This window comes from Bombyx mori, chromosome 12 (assembly GCF_030269925.1).
Source record: "Bombyx mori chromosome 12, ASM3026992v2".
In the NCBI taxonomy this organism is placed as follows: Eukaryota; Metazoa; Arthropoda; class Insecta; order Lepidoptera; family Bombycidae; genus Bombyx; species Bombyx mori.
In genome coordinates this window covers 4,743,943-4,744,712 of record NC_085118.1, presented here as the reverse complement: position 1 = coordinate 4,744,712, position 770 = coordinate 4,743,943, and positions in this window count along the sequence as shown.

The window sequence follows — 770 nt, the reverse complement described above, 5'->3', positions numbered from 1 at the left end:
CTTTTTCAACGGACTTTTTGGAACATCCCGAGAAGTTACTTCCAGCGGCTTTGTTTTATTTTCCCATATTTATGCACTTTCACAGATACTAAACAGGTAATAAACCACCGTTATTACGCATTTAAGCCTAAAGAAATATAAAATAAACAAAATAAAATAACAACAATCACACAACTTCACTCCTCACGTTCCCGCCAAAAAGTCCACAATCCACATTTGTAAATTTAAAAAACTTTAGTAGTAGTTCTGTTTTTCCAACTGAAAAAGCAAAGCCATCATACCATATATTATATCTTTTATACATTTTTTTTATGAAAAATGATAATACGAAGTGAAATTAAATTAAGTTGATTAATTTGAAACATTAATCAATTGGCATGAAATTAAATAAAATGAGATGAGATAATATGGGATGAAATATAATCTCAGTGAAATGGTTATTTACCGAGACTTTTTCAGTAGACTTTTTAAAGAGCCCGAGAAGTTTCGGCGAGTATTTCAGTCGGTTCATTTTACCATATTTGTGCAATTTCACAGATACTAAACAGTTAATAAACCACCGTTATTACGCATTTAACCCTGAAGAAACACTAAATAAACCAAATAAAACAATTCACACAACTCCGTTACTCGCGTCCCCGCCAAGAAAAATTATAATCCATAGATAATAAATGTAATTTGGAATATAATCATGGAATATAATAACCATTTGGATTAAAAAAGGAGATATAATGCCGATACTGCAAGGCGCAGCTCCTTTAAAGTTTCAT